Raw genomic sequence first — 22,118 nt, forward strand, 5'->3', positions numbered from 1 at the left:
GATGAACTTAAGGCTCTTATAGGTAAATGGATGCAACTAGACACCATATTCTAAGTGAAATAATTCTGACTTGCCTGAGTAAACATTATATTGTCTTTCTAGTATAAGATACTAAAAGAGTAAATAAGATCCAAAAGTTACAATAGATACAGTAGAAGGGAATGAAACTTCTCAAAGAGAAATTACATTTTATGATCAGTCTGTGTGCCTGTATCTGGTAGATTGAGACATTACTTTGAGAATAACAATAGGAAATATTACAATCATTATTAAATGTCTATCATTTTGTTTTGAAATTCTATATCATCATTGTTTTCTTTTTGTTATCATTTAATTTTTGTTCTTTTTAAATTGTTCTTCTTGATTTTTCTTTGTAAAGTTAAAAAAAAAATTAAAGATAGTAAAATCCAACAAACCAAGACAAAACAAAGCCAATTGAAACAGTGCCATGAAACTGATATAGAACTGCAAATCAGGATTACCAGGAAAACAACAATAGCTGCCATTATATATCTTGTTATCTTTACAATAGTTGGCCATTCTATAAGGTGTAGCAAAATCAAAGCAATAACCAAACACAATAAAACCAATAAAAACAGAATATTGAATAAAGCAAAACAATCAGAACAAAGAAAAACCACAAAAACAATATTCAACTTAAAAGACAAGACAGAAAGAATTCCCTCATATTTGCTATAATTGTATATTGTCATCCTCCCAAGAGCTGTTCAGACAGCCTGCATGATCAACCAAATACAAGCACTTATTTGCTTTATGTGCCTTACTTGTTATCAATTCTGGCTGTCCTCTGAACTATCTGCTTGCTTCTAGGGCGTAGGGTGGGGAGGTGGATGGTGTTTGATTTTTCAGCCTGCCCAGGTAGACTCTATCTGACACTATAACTGACTTTTCTCTCTCTGACTTGCACAGCTTACTAAAAAGTCTGGCCAGTTGATTTGTTGGTTGTCCCCCCAACTCTCAACATGGCCAATTCTTAGAAGACGCTGTCTTTTCTCTCCCTGGAACCTGCACAACTTATGTGAGTTTTGTGTTAAAAAAAAAAAAAAATGAAAGCATAGACCAAACATTAATGTATTTTTTTTTGTCTTTTTCTTTTTTATCGGTATTGGGGATCTAACTCAGGACCACACACTTGCTTATACTGTTGAGCTAAATCCCCAGCTGCTCATTAATGTAATTTTGACTTGTCAGCAATATTCAGAGAGCAGAATATTGTGATGTGGTTTTTCAAATCTTTCTGGGGGAAGTAGAATTTTTCTGGGCAAATATTTGTATTTATAAGCGTACATTTCTGTTACGGGTTTGTGACTGACCAGCAGTCCACCCAATTCAAAATGTCTGTTTTGAAATGTTAAAAATGATATTCAAATTACATTCCAGTTACATTCCAACAGATGCAGGTGATATTTTACCTCTTTGAAATTTGTTTATTGACTTTTAGACTTATCTCTAAAAGAGATAAATTTATTTATTTTTATTTACAGTATTTTTAAAGGTTGAGGTGTATATTTCATGATGCCTTTTTTGGATTTGAATATTATATTAATTGCATGATTGGTAAAATCTTTTTTTAAAATTGGTACCAGGGATCGAACTCACAACTGTATGCTTGCAAGGTTGGTGCTTATGCCACTGAGCTAAATCCCCAGCCCAGTAAAATGTTTTTAAAATGGCTAGGTGTGGTTGTGCAGGGCTGTAATCACTACTATCAGGAGATCGAGGCAGGGGGATTGCTGTGAGTATGGGCTACAAAGTGAATTTCAGGCCAACCTAAACTGCCTAGTGAAACACTGTCCCAAAAAGAACACACACACACACACACACACACACACACACACACACACTTTTATTAGCATTCTTTAATGTGGATCATGAGTAATTTTAATTAGAAGTCATAAAGGTGAACTTATTGGGCATTTCTTGAAAAGTCATAAACACTTTGGAGAACACTTTGGAATTCCAGGATATTGGACACTGATCCTTTATTAGGTCTTTTTAGCTCACATGAACCCTGGAAAGTACAATCTCATATTTAAGAGGTTTTATTTTCTAATATCCTGCTTTGAGAAAGTGAATCTATTCACTCTCCTCTCAGTGCTGCCATCTTTTGCTATGTATTGCTATTTTCATATTTGGTACGAATGAAATATTGGAGCATTCAGGGATATTATCTGATTACAGAGGATTAATTTTGCTATTTCTCCTCTTTTCAATTTCTTGGATAATATAATATACCCAAGGAGCAACATGGATCATAGGACCCAAGTGAACTTTATTTCATTCCTAAATCACAAAGAAATGTTTATGAAGAGTTTCATAAGTGAAGCCCTTATTATTTTATTATTTTATTTTTTTATGTTTGCACTGAGGATCAAACTCACAACATCATGCTTCCCAGGCAAGCACTTGAGCTGCTGATCTAAATCCCCAGCAACCCTTTTGATTTTGTAATGTTCAATAATCTCTGATTTCCAGCTGTTTTAATCACCAAACAACCCATATTTCATAATATAAGATTGGAAAAAAGAGAAAATTCCTCTTACTTTACTTCTTCTTCAGCCATTCCCATGATCACATGGAAGATTTCCTTTATGAACAGTTAATCTAAAAGGAAAAACTATGGTACTAAGAATGGTCTTCTCAATATAATGTCACTGTGGAAATGTGTACTTGTCTTATTTCAGGTCCACTCAAAAAGTGGCTCTTAAAGACAATGATAAGGAGAAATTCTTCTTCCAAGTAGATCTTCAGACAATGCATCTGATTTTCTACTTTTTATGAAAGGACAGATGGTTAGAGTTATAAGTCTTTATTCAGTCATAGATAAAGAACAAGGAGTCGGTCAGTTGCACAGGTATTTGGAAGGAATAAAATTGAAAGATTAAAGTTACAAAGTTTATTGAAGTGATATGTAAATATGTATAACAAGTTGGAAATAAAAAAATGAAAATATTGTCATTCTACATAAATCCTCCACTGAAAAATATGCTATAGAGGAATATCTGTGTAATGTAAAGATCTCTTCTGAGGTAGCCTGGCAGTTATTTTTCCACAGTGTTCAGTACATCAAGGCCCAAATGTGTACACTGCCTTTCAAAGGTGATTGGAATGCCACATTTCTGACCGCTAAGCAGCCAGTAATGATGACTGATCCTGCGGTCTTGATATAGGCACCATTCACTCAAAATCATCAGCCAGCCAACCAGCCAGTGACCTTTGATTACATTAGATTTCTCCTATATTCAAGCAATTACCAATTTATCATGATCACAATAGATTCTTATTTTGGATATGGATTTGAATTTCCTGCCTACAGTGCTTATGTCAAAAAGACTACTTTAGAATACCTTATTCATTATCATGTTGTCCCATAGAATGTGACATTAGACCAAGGAACTAATTGTACGGTGAAGAAAATGTGACACTTGGCTCATGCTCATCAAATTCATTTATCTTAACACAGTGCTCCATTTCCCAGCATTAGCTGGCTTGCTAGGATGGTGAAATGAACTTCTAAAGGCTCCATTATTACACCATCTGGGAAACAACACTCTGAATTGAAGCACTGTCCAAAGGATAAAATGCATGACTTAACTGAAGACATAATAAATAGTGTATTCATGAATAGCTAAATTATGTGTCTCTGGGAATACATATGTTGGCAAATAAGTAGTCCCCTTGTATTACTGCGATTAACTCATTGAAGAAGTTTACTTCTACATCTGTGCCATATGGGTTTAGAGGTGCTCTTGTCAAAAGGAAGAGCTCTTACTAGAAAACTAAAAACTTTATCCCTGTTAAATTGGAAACCAATAGTATTAATTGGGCATTTTGAATTTCTTGTTCTGCTGAATAAACGGGTGAGTTTGGGGTCATTTTACTTGCTAGCATACTGGAATCCCGTTAGTATTTTGGTACTGCACAGTTTGGGCAGGAGAACTGCATTTTTTACCAGGGTATTTCATAGTACTTCTATGTGCAACTCTAAAGTAAAGCTTAGCAAATCCATTGCTTGAGGAACCCTAAAGACTTGGATCATGAAGACTGTTTTGGTTTACTCTGCTAGCTAAAATTTTCAAGAGTAAGGTTTTGCCTAAAAGGAAAAGGGACATGGAATGAGTTGGAGAAAAAAGAAGCTATGATAATCAGTCTTCACCTTAGGACCATATGCATGGTGGAGGTAGCAGTTACATTTTAGGTAAATTAATGTCCCCCACTCATAACATTTTATGATGTGCACATTGCAATTTAGGTTTAAAAAATAAGAATAAATTTATGCTTACAATGACGACAATATAACAATTCAAAGGATTTTGAAATTTACCTATATGAAGAGGAAAATTATTTCTTCCAAATGAACATACATGAGAATTCCATCTTCTTTGTTCTGTTTTAGGCTGGAACTGATTAAAGACTGACTCACCTATGCTCTCTTTGTTTCTGGATTTTGCCTTCCAGTTGATTCTAATCATAGAACATAAGAAGAAAATCCCTGACCAAGAGGAAAGAAATGTGTGAATATTCATCTCAGTCCCTGTCTCAGACTCTCTACCCACTTGCTTCATGGAGTCTCTAGCCATAGCTGCTATCTGTGTACTATCTTTGTTTTCATATCCGTGTTGTGTATCTAAAGTCACCAATCTTTGTCAAATTTTCAATGGGATCATTTCTTCCTTGACTGACAGAATTTGTGCTAGGTAATATTTTCTTGCATTTTCCAGTGTCTAGCATTTGTTCATTATTAGCTGATTTCCTTTACTCTGAACCATAATCCTATATAGATTTTTTCTCTTGTATAGGATCAATTAGGTTTTTTTCTTGATTACTCTTCTTTTATTGTAGAGACAAAATGTACGATGCCCAAAATGAAAGGAATAAAAGGTTTATTTAGCTGATGGGTTTTGGAGCCTCAGTCCCTACTTAGCTGATTTGAAGGTAGGATGGCCTGGCTAAAGGGCAGCCATTCATGGCAGCTGCAAAGAACAAGAACAAAAAGTGCAAAAAAGGAGAAATACATAACTCCTTCCCTCCTCTATATTATATGCCACCCACTGACTCCTTAGCAGGTGCAGCAGTCACACCACCAATCCAGGCGCTACACAAAAAACCAGTCACAAACACTAGATTCAGCTTCCTCCATAACTGCATGAGCCTTGAGAGGGGAGGGCATCCAAACACAAACCATAACAGGTTTATTAACATTTTCTGTCAGTGCCCTGGATAAAATTTACAATGTACCAGGAAACAAGGAGATATACTATCCATGTGCATCTCAGCAGTATATTAATCTCTCAGGCATGGTATTTTTGCTTAGAAATGGGATGCTACTTACATCATATGAATGCTTTGGAGATAAAAATTTGATGACCTGTTCCAAGTTCTTATAAATAGTATTTGAGGAGGATGTTTCCCACCAGTAAACAGCTCGGCTCTGGTAGGCAGCAACTAGTCCTGCTCCAATGAGCACACCAACTGCCATATGAGATGCTTCTCCTGGGAACCAGTGTAGGCTGGGAAAAGGTGCAGCCAGTCCTTCACTAACACACCCAGTGGTGACCATCAAATACCCACAGTCAGCACCATCCAGGAGAATTAGCCAGTCACAGGTCAGAGGACTTGTAGCCAACACAGGAAGTGCTGAGATGCCCATTACCCACTTGTCTGGAAGAACACAGGAAAATGTAAAAATGAAGAAGCAAAAGGCACTTTCTGGCCTCCCATCTATGCAGAGCTAGACCAGGAGACATAAACACAGAAGATATTGAGAGTCACTCATCTGAAATTTCTGAAGAGATAGCAACTTCATGAGGTTATAAAATAAATTATACCAGAAATATTATCTCAGATAAAGAAGAAATGAGAAACATAATAAAAGACATGCTGAGTATCTCTAAAGAAGACATAGATTTAAAAAATAGAGGGGCACAGGAAAATGAGGGAAACCTTCAATGAACAACATAAGAAAGATTTAGAATGCATGAAACAGATTTAAAGAGATATTCAGGAAATGAAAAACTCCACTGAAAGCTTACAAGACTACTTGAAAGAAGCTGAAGATAAACTGTCAGACCTTGAATGTAGGTTTGCAGCTAGTGATTGCAAAAGGAATGATCTGTTGACTGTAACAAAACCAGGAAATAACATTCAATAGCTGCAAAATGATGCAAAGAAAGCTAATTTAAAATAATAGATGTCATAAAAAAGCAGGAGTCAACACAAATGACATAAAAAGTCTATTTACAGAAGAAATAGTAGCAAACTTCCAAACATAGGAAAATAACATGACATACAGATAAGTGAGGCATATAGTACTTGAGCTAGCCATAACTAAAACAACTCTATGCCTAGACATATAATAATCACAATCGTGGCAGACTTCTTAACATAAACCATCAAGTCAAGAAGAGCTTGGAGTGAAGTATTTCAAGTCCTGAAAGAAACTTCCAGTCCATATTGATGGAGGGGAAAGCAGGCAGCCAATGGCAGGAAAATAGCAAGACAGAGATAAGCCAGTGCATCTTAGCCATAGCCTTTAATGTAAATGGGCTCAACTCACCAATAAAAAGAAATGCAGGCAGAGTGGATTAGGAGACAGGATCCATCAATATGGTTTGTACAATAAACACATTTAACTCAAAAGGAAATTCATAGGCTAAAAGTCAAAGGAGAGAAAACAATGCTTTGTGTCACAGAGAACCAGAAAAAATGTAGAGGTAGCTTGCCCTTCAACTGTTGAATGGATAAGAAAGATATGGACTTTTTATACCTTGGAAAACTACTTTCCTGTAAATAAAGAACTTTGAGGCTCTTGTAGATAAATGGATGCAATCTGAGATTGTGTCTTGGATGAAGTGGTTCAGAGTCACATGGGTAAACAAGTTGTCTTTCTAGTATAAAAAAACTAAAATTAATGGGATCCAAAATGCACAATAGATACTGTGAAACAGAAAGGGGAGAAAATGTCTAAAGAAAGAAGGCAGTGACTATTTTTAATCTATTATCTTATTTTAAAGCTCTGTATTTTTTCATTGTTCTGTTTTGTTTTGTGTGATTTTGTTATACTTAATACCATAGGCAGCTATTTCAAAGATAACAAAATATATTATGGAAGCCATCATTGCTTTCCTATTATCTTGTCTTGAAGCCCTGTATTGCTTTCACTGTCATGTTTTGATTGATTTTATTCTATTTTATTTAGTTGTTATTATGTTTGATGATACAGGCAGCTATTTTGAAGATAACAAGAGGCATTATGATAGCCATTGTTGATTTCTTATTATCTTATTTTGAAGTCCTGCATTGCTTTAATTGTTTTGTTTTGACTAGCCTTATTTTGTTCTTGTTTGATTTTATTATGTCTGATGGTAGAGGCAGTCATTTTGAAGATAATAAGAAGCATTACAGTAGTCATCGTTGACTTCCTTTTATCTTGTTTTAAAGTGCAGTGTCATATTAATTGTTCTGTTTTGATTGACTGCATTCTGTTTTATTTCATTTGGTTTTATTTTCTTCAAAACAAATAAATAAGTAAATAAATAATATTTGCATATCTGACCAATTATTATTATCGCTGTCATTATTACCATATGTATTACATCATTGTAATGATTAATCTAGATTGTCAACATGATTGGTTTGAGAGATACCTAGGAAATTAGTAAAGCACAGTTCTGGGTATGTCTGGACTGGGCATGGAGGTTGCATGTTGGGGACTCTATTTGATCCCTGACCCTTTCTTTGACTTTTCTCTTTTGTTTCCCGGCTGCCATGAAATGTGCTACTTTCCTTTGTCATTGTTTCTTTGTCATGATGCTCTGCCTTGGAGCCACTGGTCATGGAATGAGACATCTGAAAATGTGAACCAAATGAACTCTTTTTCCTTTACTAAGTTTTCGATTCAGGTTTTTTGTCCCATCAACATAAAGATGACTAACGCAATCACTGTTAAGACTTTAGTATTGTACTTTGGTATTCATGCCTATATTTTAATCAACATCCCTGAGAAAAATGCTCCTGTAGAGTAGCACTGTTACTGAACACTATTCTACTTCTATTTTGTGAAACCCCCAGTATCATTTACTTGGAGAGAGTCTTTGAAAAGCTGAATAATCTAATTTTACTCTTTCCAGAAAAATGAGTGTAAATGCTATGATCCATGAGGGCAGAACCACGAGGAATAGAGATAAAACATCTTAAATGATCTTGCATAGACTGCCTTTATGGATCTCAAAACCATCTGCTCAGCTAGGAACTTACTGAATTTAGAAATGTATCATTGTGGTATAGTTGATATAGAAAAAGCTCTATATATTAAGGTATAAATTTAATAAGACATGAAATATGTATATGTTTGTAAAACCATGTTTACAATCAAGCTAAAGCACGTACTTCTCACTCCCACATCTTCTCTCATACCGCTTTATCGTGTGTCTCTCCCGCTCCTCCTTGACTCTAACACCAGGCATTCACTGATCTGCTTTTTGTTACACTATGTAATTTGAATTTTATGTAAATTGAATGGTATAGTGTATTCTCTTTTTTGATCTGTCTTCTTTTCTTCTGCATAATCATTTTGGAAATCATTCTTGTTGCACATATCAATTCATTCCCTTTGTGTTGTTGAGAAATATTTGGTATTTTCTCTCAACTGTTGATGTTAGTTTCCAGTTTAGAGTCATGACAAATAGAACTATTTTGAACATTCATAAACAAGTCTTGGGGTGATCAAATGCATTTTTTCTTTGTGATAAATATCAGCAAGTTGAATGCCTGGATTATATAATATCTATATGAACCAAATGTAGTAGTGCATGCCAGTAACCCCAGCAATTGAGAAGCTGAGGTGGGAGGATCACCGTGGATTCAAGGCCAACTTGTACTACATAATGAGTTCAAGACCAGTCTGAGGACACAGCATGACTCTTTCTCAAACCTCAACTGTTTGTTTGCCCTCCTAAACAAACAGTATAAAGTGAAACAAAACCAGGCTGTGGAAAACTGTTCTTAAAAGTACAAATTTGTTTTTTCATCTTCTTAAAATTATATATATATATATATATATATATATATATATATACATGTACACATACACATGTACACATATATATATATATATATATATATATAGAGAGAGAGAGAGAGAGAGAGAGAGAAAGAGCCAAAAACTGTACACGCCAGGAAAAGAAAGACTTGTATAAATATTTTAATACTAAATGTATTGAGACATCATGAGATTAATAGAAATTACTTTTGGCCTTTACAATTACAAGAGGTATTTAAAATGGAGACCATTGACATTCAGACATTTGTTAGTATTGTGAATTGCTGAAGTATATATACATTTATATATATATATATATATATATATATATATATATATACATATGAAGCTAAAAATACACTACTTCTTGTATATTTTATATATATATTATATATCATATATTATATATATATTATATATGTGTATTTCTCCCTTCTATTTTCCCTTTCACTAATTTATTTTTCTGTCATTATAATAACGTAATTCCCTTAGTTACTGTAGTTTTGAATACATTTTCAAATCATGTTAAGGCTTAAGTATTTATCCTTTACAACAATATTACTTGCCTAGTCTTGGACTTTTGTATTTTCAGATGACTTTTGTCATCTGAAAATACAGATTGACTTTCAGAAATTCAGATTGACTTTCTCTCTATATATAATTATAATATTATTATATATATTATATATATAATCTTTTGTATGTTAATGTAGTGAATTACATTGATTGATTTTCAAATGTTAAACCAACATTGCATGACTGAAAGAAACCACATTTGGTCATGATGTATTGCTATATTTTTTAGTAAATATTTTGTTAGGGATATTTATATATACATATAAGGACATTATTGGTGTGTATATTTCTTTCCTGATAATGTATTCCTCTACAGCATCAGAGCAACACTGAAATCTTAAAATGAGTTGGAGTGTCCTTACTTTCTGTTTTCTTGAAGACATCATGTAGAAGAATTATTAGTCTTCCTTCCATAAACATTGGGATTCTCCAGGAAATCAATCTTAAACTGAGATTTTAGTTTTTGAAAAGAGGTTTTATTTTTCTTCTACTTTTTTTTTTTTTTTTTAGAGGAGTAAAGGAAGTTGAGACCAGGTCATGATATACAGATGAGACTGACCTTGAGCTCATGACAAATCCTGGGATTGTAGATATGTACCACTGCACCAGAGTTTTTAAAATCTTGTAATCAAAACTTTAAATTTCTTTATTTTTAGGCTGGGGATTTAGCTCAGTGGCTAAGTGCCTGCCTTGCAAGCAGGCAGTCGTGAATTCGATCCCCGGTACCGATAAAAAGGAAAAAGAAAAAAAAAAAATTCTTAAATTTAATTTAAGGCTAAAAAGATCTTCTAATTATTTATGAATCAAGTTTTTGAAAGATTTTTTTTTCTTGTTGTTTTTTGTTTTTGATGATGGTCATTGAACCCATGGAACAATGAGTTTATTCCCAGTGTTCTCTATAAATTTCCCAGGATGCCCTCAAATTTTAAATCCTGCTACCTCAGCCACCAAAGTGACAGTGAATGCAGGTAAGGCTTACCATGTTGAGGTGGTAGTAACTGTCTTTACTTTTAATTGGCATCATGTCAACTGATAGGCAGAGTTTTGTTCACAGTACTGATTTTCATCCTTATATAATTTTTGTTAATGTGTTTGGAGAGCAGTGATGCCTGTACTGGCTGGTGATTTATGTCTATTTTTTTTTTCCTCTGTATCAGTCCTGTTAGAGTTTTATCAATTTAATTGATATTTTGAAAGAAATTGCTTTTAGAGTCATTGATTTTCTTGATTGTTTCCCTGTATAAATATAACCCAATTTCATCTTTAATTTTATTATTTCCTCCCTTTTGATTGTTGTGGGTTTAATTTGATCTACTGTCACTAATCTCTGAAGGAGAAAGAGTATATTATTGATTTAGGACTGTCTTTCTTTAATATGTAAGTAATTCCCTCTCTACCCTTCATTATTGCTTTAGCAGAATATCACAAATTTCAATAATGTATTGTGCTTAAAGTTTAGTCTCATATGTTTTTAAAAATTTGTCAACTGTGACTTTCTATTTATTCACAGTTTATTTAGAAGTGTGCTAGTTGACTTCTAAATATTTAAGGTTTTCTAGATTTATTTCTGGTATTGATTTCTATGCTACATTTATTATGGATTAAAAATTCTACTTTGCATCATTGTTATTCTTTCAAATTTATTAAGGCATATTTTATTGTCCAGTATAGTCTATCTTGATGATTGCTCACATGCACTTGAAAAGAATGTGTATTCTGCTTTGAGAGATAACACAGTCTTTGTTTAATAGATTATGTTGGTAAATACTGTTGTTGTTATATTTATAGCCTCACTGATTTTCTGCTCAATTGTTCTGTCAATTACTGAGGAAAGATTACTGAATTCTCTAATTCTAACTAAGGATTTTCTCCATTTGGATCTCTCCAGGTTTGCTTTTGGCATTTTAAAACTAAATGTGTACAGGGCTGGGGATTTAGCTCAGTGGCATAAGCGCCTGCCTTGCAAGCAGGCAGTCATGAGTTCGATCACTGGTACTGATAAAAACGAAAAAAAAAAAAAAGTTAAAAAAAAAAACAAAAACTAAATGTGTATATGTATTTGAGTTTTTTATGTGTATTAAGAGAATTGATGCATTATCAATATGTAGTCTCTCTTTTTACTAATGTTTACATAATATGTCTTTTTGCGTATTTAGCTTTTTTCCTATATGTAAGCTTACTGCACGTTCATGCACTTTTCCACTTTGGTATACAGTGTTTTCACCAGCCTGCTCACGTACAGTGTTTATAACCCTTCTGCTGAAGATTAAGGCTTTAAGATTTTGGTACATGGGAAGTGGATTTTTGGTACTTGCCACTGTTCCTTTTCACCACGCAGAATCAAACAGAAAACTTTCTTTGGATCCTCCTATCCTCCCTCAGATACGAGGCGGGATCCCAGGAGAAGACTACAAAACCCTCCATGTGTCCATCCCATAGTGATTTTATCATTTACCTCACCCACACGCAGGCTTTTATAGTTCATTAACATGTTTTGTTGAATCACTGGGCTGACTTGGTGTTTTTTGCTCCAGTAAGCATATGCTTGGATATTATTTCTTCATGCAAGTTCTGATCTGACTCCATGACTTGGGTTAGTTGCTTGACCTGTGCAATCAGTTCTCACAAATTTAAAAAAAGTCTTTGATGTGTAGTTTTCACAGCTTGTTTGTGTGTGTGTGTGTGTGTGTGTGTGTGTGTGTGTGTGTGCAGTAAATGTTGTTACTCATTCTCATATCTCTAAGCTAAAACTAGAAATCTCCATGTTTCATTCTATATTACTTTACGGATGAAAAATATGTATGGAATTATTTTGCAACTTTTGTATGGGATTATTAGGTACAAAATATAGTAATGTATGAAACTACTACCCAACCCTAAGATCTAGAAATTACCTCTTCACATCTAGAAAGAGAATGGGACAGGCATTACATACATAAGTAAATGAAATAACATATGTTTTTCTTTTGTGGTAAATGGTTCTTATAATGGTCACCTGTGAATGACTTGAATATTTATTACTTGAAATAATGTGCACATATTCACATTGTAACTGTGTTCAATGCTTAAACCTCCTCATTTTATAGCAAAAAATATACAATTTGAGAACAAAATCCCATTTTAATATCACCATCATACTCAATAGTCAGCAGTGAAGGCAACAGATCTTCAATGGTGCCAAGTTTTTTTTTTAATAAAATTCGTGTTTATTTATTTGTGAAGAGAGTTATTATCTCAGTAACTATATTACTCCTTGTACACTGTCATTATGGGAAATTATGTCTTGGGTGCATTGTCCTATTGGAAAACACACCACTTCCTTTTGACTGTGCATCCTCCCTCATCATTTTAATTTTTGAGTGATATAATTTTGTCTTCTACATTGAATAAATAATCCTTAAATTAATAATTTTATTGATCAATAAATCATCTCACCCTTACTTGGAAAGCAGCACCTACTTTCAAGAAAAAAATGACCCATTTCTTGCCTTTCAAAATCTTTAGAAAAATAACATGATTCTTCTCTTAGCTCACTTCCCATTATATTAGTAAATTTCATTTCCTCTAATAGGCTGCAGAAGCCAGTAATATTATAGGAAGTCATTAATACAATATAATCACAGCAGAAGATCAAGCTCATCTCTTTCTCTTTGCATTGTCAAGTGTTTCAATATTTTATTTTATAATGTGATGACCAGAACTGATCATGGTAATCTAAGTGTGGATCTGACTAATGTATTGTATAATCAAAGATTTCCTGTGAGATGAGAATTCGTTTGCATTCTCTAGCCATATCAGTCAGGCCTATTGAAATCACCACCCTAGACTACTGTTCTAAAAGGAAATCAGAAAACAGGGCAACTGTGAAAAAGCAGCAATGATGAGGATCAGGGTAACATGAGCTTGCACCATGCTTGCCACTTTTCAGCTTCCCTGTATGCAAAATTCCTACTGGGCTTCGCAAACTCAAAAGCCTAACAGTTTTTGTACAACCAATGGACATGATCAAGTAATGCAGAATAAGGTATAGAAGAGCTTTTGGAAACTGCCAAACTGCTCTGTCTAGGAGAGTTATGGTACCTTAGCTCTTGCTCATTACTGCTGTACAAAAATGCAGGCCCAGCCTTTCCAGGAAATGTAGTTTCTCTGGAATTGGAGGTTTTCATAAGAAATAACTCATTTTGAAAATGTGGTGACTATTTAAAACCATAACGACACAAGAAGCTTCTGAACAAACAAAGCAGGAAAAACTCCTCATATGAGCTGCTTATTTGTACTTATAATATTAGAGGTTCTCCAAGTATCTTTTCAGTTCTGTCTTATTTCATTTGAAGACTGTGGGTCAGCATGATTTTTAAGGAAATCAAAATTCATTGTTTATGCTGAGACTATTTAGAGAAACAGGAGCATGCATATCCAAAGGTGATAATTAAGAGTCAAATCTTACTGAACTCTGGTAAGGATACTTGAGAACTTAAAAGGCATAGAGCTCAAGGAATACATACAGTATTCACTGGCTCAACAAATATTTATTGAGTAATGAAAGGTCAATAAGAGTGAAATAATTCAATTTACCTCAATTCTTCTACAAACTTATCTGTATTTTCCCACATTCTTGACCCTCTGAGACCACTACAGAGTGAGCTCTACATTCTTAAATCTGTGTTTTCTATCTCATTTAGAACCTTTCTACTTTACTTATTCTTTTAGTTTCTGAGTTAAGTTCTTGAATTTCCACTTGCTCTTTTTTTATTCAGTTAAACCATGCTGGTGATGTACTACACTTGGAAGAAAACCCTACTTTGCACTACATCTGCCTCTCCTCACCCTTTTGTTTCCTGGATGACCCTCTCTGAAGAGAATTACCAAGCAGTTTCCCTCACAGTCACTGCCTCCTCACAGTAGGCAATGTCTACTCTTCCCTCCTGGTTCTAAGATGTCAAGAACACAAAGGAGGAGCACAGTGATACTTAATTGCAGAAGAGCTAAGATACTGCTTTTTCCCTCCAACAGAACAGAAGTGGTAGGATGGAACAGTGAGATCACAATCCTGAGTTTGGAACTTGATACTGCCATTCTCCAGTGCAGCCTTGTATGAGTTATTTAACCCACTGTGCCTCAGTTTCTTCATCTGTTAAGTAGTACTCAATGCTTAAAGCTATGATGAAGATTAAATGAAGTAAAATTTTTTAAAGGCATTGAAATGTGTGGGACCTTAGTTAACTTGATATAAATGCTTTGGGAAATACAAATAGGTATGTTTAATATCAAAGTTTTAAAAATCTGAGATATATAAAGAGATTAAAGAATTTGCCAAAGCCTTTGCAGTTATCAAGTGGCAGACTGAGAATTAAATCAAGGTTATCTGCTTGCAGAGATCAACCCTTTAACCAACAGGTTCTAAGATTTTCAATCACATTTGGTGGCCCAAAACAAAATTAATAAAAAATAGCAATAAATAAAGAACATACAAATGGCATTTTACATTACATAAGTTAGTAGTAATGAGTGCTTTATTATTTTTTAGTTTTTAATTTAAAAATGATACAGAATTTCAAAATAAAAAAATAGAAATTTAATACTAGTTAGTATTGTTGTCTTGAAAGTAGTTTTTCAGATTACAAGCTTGAGGCATGAAAAAATGATCAAATAGACAATGAAAATACAACTGTTCTTTTTGATTATATATGTATGTATACATGTATATATATGTATATATATATGTATGTATGTGTGCACATAAATGTATATATAAGATACATAGCTATACTACTAATATCTGTTCATCCAAAAGGAGTGCTTTATTATTAACTTCCATTCTCTTTCTTTGTGTGTCAGTAGAAACTTTTCATGATCTCTCTCCCCAGCAGTTTCCATAAGATCCTTGAAAATTTGTTTTGCTTTGTTGCAGATATTATGCTTACTAAGAGTCATTGTTTTCTTTATGGGGCCACTTCTCCCTCTAAATGTTCAATGCCTTTCTGATTTTATGACTTAGAGTGGTTGATTGTTGAGTTTTAACATTTCCCGCCCACTCTGCAGGTCTTGTCTCCTGCTATTCAGATTCCACTGTACTTAGTCCCCAAACAGCTAACATGGAGCCTTAGGATAGGAAATGTTTTAATAAGCCTGTACTTAATTTAATTATAGTCCTTTCCCAACCTCCCAAATGCAAATTTATGAAATCATATAAACTTTGCACAATGATAGGATTTTGTCCAGCAGCCCTCAGATGCTTAATTTTATCCAAAAAATAGGAATTTGCAGAAGAAAAAGGAAAATCTTGAGGGACTGGCTATAAAATGGTTAAAGTTACTCCTCATAAGTTCCTAGCTCAGCAAGCAAGGAAATGAAAAATGAAAAAAAAGGAGGAGTGGATGGGAGATGAGAGAATGTTTGATTCATTCTGGAGACGCACTATTAAAATGACAGTAAGTGACAAATGGGGAAGTAGGATGTTGTGACTAGGATCTGGTATGGTGGTCTGAGAAATCTCAGGTACAGCGCCCTACGTAGTTGTCAACGTACATTTCCAAAATGTGTCCGTTAATCTTCAGTCTCACAAGGTCATAATGTCTTTTGATTCAAAGGCTCCAGGAACCAGATCTTATCATTAATTAGCTCATGTAATATTTACAAGGTCTGCCTTTTACTTTCTTCTTTCATGTGAATCTTTATTCCTATTTAACTACCTCTTTCAGGGCAACATTTTTAGTGTATCATGTAATGGTCTCTTGAATCACATGTTTCATCAGCCTTTATGATCCAGTCTCTTCCCAAGATTTGGATTATCAGGCTAATATCCCAATACCATTCACAGACTATGACTTACAATTGCTTGCTTAAAGGAAGAATTAGGCAGTCATGTAATGAGTTCTGATATTTATGAGATCAAAGATTTATGAAGCCAAAGACTTCCACTGGATCAACCATGTTGTGTTTTAATTGTTCACTATGATAACAGAAGACAGATTATTAGAAAAACCTGTAATCAGGTTTCAAATCTTCACTGAATGTGGATGGGTGCCTGGGAATTCTCCAGAGAATGTTGATGAAATTGGTAAAGACAGTGACTAGATGCTCAAAGGAGGATTTTTTTCCTTCAAAGAGTTAAAAGAGAAGGTATTTGTCTGCACATGGAAATGAACAATCTCAGAATTTGGGACTTGGAATAATATAGCCTATGTTTGGGGTACGTTCAATTCTGAGTCTTAAATTTTGCAGAGTGGCTGTTAAGTATATGATATTCTCTAGTTACATAGAATATAAGTCCTATATTAGCAAGTAAAGGAAGCCTCCAGAAATGTTTGAGAAATATTGCTGCTAAGAAAAAATTTGTGGTTCAGAAGGATATGAAGAAGAAATGTTTTTTGAGCATGCAGAGAATATAACAGGTCCTGAAGATGTCCAATAGTTAACTAAAGTAGGATAGACTGGCATATCTGATTATATTTTTTATGTTTCTCTATTATCTTAAAATTTTGGTCAGATCCCTGATCAGGTCTGCATGTAGACATGGTAATCACTTATACAGTGTATTACAAGGTTTGTTAACCCTAAATTTATGTAGCATATTTCATCTCCCTTTATGATAAGAGATATGAAAATAGGAACAACTAAAGTAATTTTTAAGACTTTCAAGGACTGCCAATTGTCAGCTCTTATAAAGTCCAGTTCTAGACCCCTTGGAATGATGCTTGGACATATACACACACTATCTAAATGTGCATTCACCTCAGATTCCAGACAGAATAAAGCCTCCAAGACCACTTATGACACTATCATCCCTGAAATAGAAGTTATTGTTCCATGATGGGAACTGAGGCTGTCATGTTAAGCAGGACTTTTCATCTCGTGATGGGGACCAAATTGACCTCTCAGATGAAACTGGTTTTCTCACTACCTCAGAGAACCAGTAATACCCATCAACAGCTTGATCAAAATTATTTATCTCTCCATACATGCAGACTCATAAGCTATGTAAAACCCCTTTGTTGCTCTTTTTTAAAAGAAAACTCAAAACTTTGGTCAATATCTCATAGACAGATCTGCACTTTCCAGCCACCATGCTGATTAAAGCTGTGTTCCTTCCCTTCACCCATTCTCTGCTTCTTGACCAGTGTTACGTGTTGTAGAATGGGTGGCCAAATGGTCTGTCCTTTAGGACTCGCAGAGCTAAGACTTTCCCCCTAAAACTGCATTAATAAGAATAGAAGGATTTTTTTTTCAATAAAACAAGGATTGAAGGAAGTCAGTAATAAAACAAAGACATCAGATTTGTGACTGGAGATGAGTCTGAAGAAGGCAAGACCCTAAGATCAAATCACAACAGAGAGACATTCATACATCCTTAAGTGATAAGCAGAATTTGTAATTAGTACCACCCAGTCCAAGAGTCCAGGCATGCATCAGGTACCAGGTGGTTCACTCTAACACCTGGCCCATACCTGAAATGTCCCTATTTTAGAAGCCAAGCTTAATGATAACCATATAACCTTCCTATATGTCCCTCTTAGTTCATTAATATTAGCTAAACTGCTATACTTTAATATTTTTGGTTGCCTTTAGTTTGACCCACAAAGTACCCAGACTGTAACTTTGTTACATAAGCTCTCACCAACAAAGAGCTTTGGTGGCAGTCTACTCAAGACTCTTACTGTCTCTCTGGAACTATTCATATTTCCTAATAAACCTTTCCTATTCTTAATCTCTTTGTCCTTTGGAATTTGCTTTTTTATGATTTCAGGGGCAGGAACTCAGTATATCTGACACATAGCAGGTTGAGAGATTATTTTTTTCCTATATCAACAACAAACATTTCCTCCTTTAAGTTGTTTATGTTAGGTGTTATGCTTTACCAAGGAGAAAAGTGACTAAGCTAGACTTTGTACCAGAAGTAGGGCTCTGATGTTATCTGACCACTGAGTTCACAGGCCTTACAAACTGGTTCATGGAAGAAGTTTGGAAAGCTTTGGAAATATCAGCCAGACCATCAGCCTTAGAATTGTGTGAGCCAGGCTTGATGAGAGATTTTTGTCAGTGCTCAGAATACTGAAATTCTTACAGTAATACAGCAGATAAAGACCAAAATCAAGAGGCTTCAGTTGGGGAAATTCACTCCACTGGCCAGTGAAATCCAGATCGTGGAAAAAATTGTTAACATTTTGCTCATGTCCTGAGACTTTGTGGGAACATGAAATTAAGGGTGGAAGACTAATTAATCTGACTGAGGAAATTTCAAGGCAGTCTAAAATTGAAGCTGTAGCATGGATACTGCTTGCTGTTTTTTTAGCCAAATTCATACTGAAAATCAGGAGCAGAAAGCCTGTTTGAAAATATTTCTCTTTTCCCAGAAAGAAAAAAAAAAAAAGGTAGGAAGTCTGTAAAATTGGAGAGATGACAGTTTGATTGCTGAAAAGATCAGCATTTGAAAGAAGCCACGTGAGGGCCAGCGATACAACTCAGAGGCATAAGTGCCTGCCTGGCAAGCTTGAGGTGGTGAGTTTCATTCCTGGTAGAAAGAAAGGAAGAAAGGAAGGAAGGAAGGAAGGAAGGGAGGGAGGGAGGGAGGGAGGGAGGAAGGAAGGAAAGAAAGAAAGAAAGAAAGAAAGAAAGAAAGAAAGAAAGAAAGAAAGAGAAAGAAAAAAAGAAAGAAAGAAAGAAAAAGAAAGAAAAAAAGAAAGAAAGAAAGAAAGAAAGAAAGAAAGAAAGAAAGAAAGAGAAAGAAAGAAAAAAGAAAGAAAGAAAGAAAGAAAGAAAGAAAGAAAGAAAGAGAAAAAAGAAGCCAAAGCACTTTACAGGTGGATTATAAAGGAATGGTTGTTAGTCACTTGCCTACCTTTGAAAGGTAGTCACTTCCTACCTTTCTCAGGTTGGAAAGTGAAACACTGCTTAGAGAATAGACTCCCAAAGCACCCTGCTCCAGAAGGACTGCCTAGGAAACTGAGCATTCTGGTTCATATTTCTCAGGCAAATGGGCACTCAGAGGTCACTGCAGCATGTATGCATTAGAGTCTAGCTATGGCCAAAGAAGGCGATGGAGTGACAGGCACTATCCATATGGTGCTAGTCTTAAAGGCATATAATATGCCAGAATTAAGGGGTTGTGGATGGTTCCCCTCAGATTTCAAAGAAAGGCCAGGCAGTGTGAAGTTGTGGGAGTGAAGCCTGAGATAGTATGTGAGTCACAGAAATTGGAGAAGCTTGGATGTAGCATAGCTGGAAAAAACTTCAAGAATTGAGCAACGCTCACCTAAGAGAGAAGCCATGAGTTTTGCAACCACCAGTATTGTTACAGGGACAGATTAACATCAACCCTGTGAAGTTCACATCTTACTGCAACCTGCTCTAGGTTTGGGACACAAAAATACAAGATTTAATATATACACTGTGTCATTGTATGTCTTTTTACTGGTGCTTCTAGCTAGCAACAGTTGCTTTGAGTCTCAGATTTCTAGCAATGTTGGATCTGTTTATATTTTGGAAACTCATAGAGATGGACTAAGTCTACTTTGTGTAAAGAGGTGCCCATAAATCTTTGAAGACTATGAACAAAATGTATTAGTTTATATCTACATATCCCCCACAATTTCTTGTTCTCATAGATGTGTACTTCCAAGCTCCTTCCTTGACTCTCTCTGCTTCCTGTCTGCTGTGGTATCCTGAGCATTGTTTCTCTGGCATGCAGCTATGTCATGCCATCCTGCCTTGGAGTAGCCACTCATAGACAGCACTGAGACATGAGCCCAAATAATATCTCCCTCTTCTAATATGCCAGATTCAAGTGTCATGCCATGGCAACCAGAGAAATAACTAAGACAGTTCAGAAAGACTGGATGAACTTTTTTTCTGGATCACAAGTTGACATTGGGCAAGGTCCCTAAAAAAGTAGAAGAGCTTTCGTGTAATTAAAAAACCTGAAGTACATTTGTCCTTCACTCTTTAAAAGAGGTTGGCTGGAGGATTCACCCCCAACTCATCCAATGTTAAAATGAACGGATTCTCAATCCCTTATATAAAATGCATAGTATTTGCATATAACGCATGTATATTCTTCTTACACCATAATCATCTCTAGATCACTTATAATATCATTTACAAGGAAACAATATGTCTGTAATTATTATACTGTATCATTAAAGGAATAATGGTAGGAAAAATAGCTCTGAACATGTTCATTATACACAGGTATTTATTGTAGGCCTAACTATATTTTTCTGAGGTTAAGTTGTAAAACCTACAGTAAATAGAGCAAAACACTCTTGCTCAATAATTGGATATAATTTCACAAAACAATTTCCGGGTCTTAGAGAAGAGTTTTCCTTTTGAGAGGACAATAGGAAAGGTCACTTCGCTGGGGAAAGAATGCAAGCAACTAGTGCAGGTGATGGGATTCCAAAGTTGTCATGGTGAAACAAGAGATGCCTACAGCCCAGGTTTCATGGAAAAGTATATCTGACTAAAGTTCTTTTTATGAATCCCAAAGAAAACAGAATGGCCCTTGGATTACTACTACCCACGAGAGACCCAGTTATCTACTAGAAGAGCTAAAGCTTTATGTGTAGTAACAGGAGCACTTGCACTGGCTTAGGCATGTGAGCCCCCTGTAAGTAGTACCTGGTTGTGAGGATGTACTTTGCTGCATCCTAAGTGTTTCAACTCCAGCCTACCTTTGCTGGCTCAAGGCATCAGACAAAAGAGACATAGGAGTTATCCTTGACTTTCCTTCACCATTCCCACTTTGAGCGCTAAAGTGCCATGAAATTTCATGCTCTCATTTTTAATGTTATAAAATCTAAGTTTTGACTTTTTTTCATGGAGTTCAAGTTTTCCTCGGTTGGATCCCAGGAAATTTCCCCAGCTTTTTCACTCTTTGCTCTTTTCAAACATCAAGTCTTACCATGACCCCTGCGATGTTCACAGATTGTAATTTGTCTAGTTATTTTTATGCATTTCAGGGCTTCTTGCTTTGGGTGCTAGTTTGAATCTTTCACAACCTTTTTCCGCTGAAACTCTGCTTATTTTCTGATGACACATTCACATGTCAGATTCTTCTTATACTTTCTTCTGTTCTCTGATGCAGAATTAATTACCATTTCAGTTCCTATATCACTTTGTATCTCTCTCTAGGAAACTCTCAGCATCCTGTGACAGTCTTGCTTATGTACCTAGTTCTTTTATTAGATTATAAACCCTCCAAGGAAAGAGTGCGTTCTATAACTATTATTCTCTAGAGCACCCATCTTAATACCTTGAATAGAGGGTGCACTCTTCCAAATATTGGCTGATTGCATATCCATTTTCCGTGAATGAAGCAGGCCTTTTCAATCCTTATAAGCAGAGTTGAACCATAAAGAAACAATGCACATGAATTAAGTAGTAATTTATCAATGCTGTCCCCAGTTGTTTGAATAAGTAAAAGACCTTTCCAGACCAGAGAAATTTCACTTCTTATTGTTTAAGGAGAAACTTGAATAATAAG

The sequence above is a fragment of the Cavia porcellus genome, unplaced genomic scaffold, assembly GCF_034190915.1.
Source record: "Cavia porcellus strain 051 isolate PalLab524CR breed Dunkin Hartley unplaced genomic scaffold, mCavPor4.1 scaffold_20, whole genome shotgun sequence".
NCBI lineage: Eukaryota > Metazoa > Chordata > Mammalia > Rodentia > Caviidae > Cavia > Cavia porcellus.